Source organism: Arachis ipaensis, chromosome B02, assembly GCF_000816755.2.
Source record: "Arachis ipaensis cultivar K30076 chromosome B02, Araip1.1, whole genome shotgun sequence".
In the NCBI taxonomy this organism is placed as follows: domain Eukaryota; kingdom Viridiplantae; phylum Streptophyta; class Magnoliopsida; order Fabales; family Fabaceae; genus Arachis; species Arachis ipaensis.
In genome coordinates this window covers 26,331,378-26,331,597 of record NC_029786.2, presented here as the reverse complement: position 1 = coordinate 26,331,597, position 220 = coordinate 26,331,378, and positions in this window count along the sequence as shown.

Genomic DNA, 220 nt, shown 5'->3' with positions numbered 1-220 from the left:
AATTTTTATCTAACTATATTTTTCTTGGTTATATGTCTTTATAGGTTCATGATCATGTGGAGTCACAAAATAAATATAAAAATTGAAAACAGAATCAAAAACAGCAGAAGAAACTGGAGGAAGCATCTGCCTGGCGTTCAACGCCAGAACAGAGCATGGTTCTGGCGCTGAACGCCCAAAATGGGCAGTATCTGGGCGCTGAACGCCCAAAATGGGCATA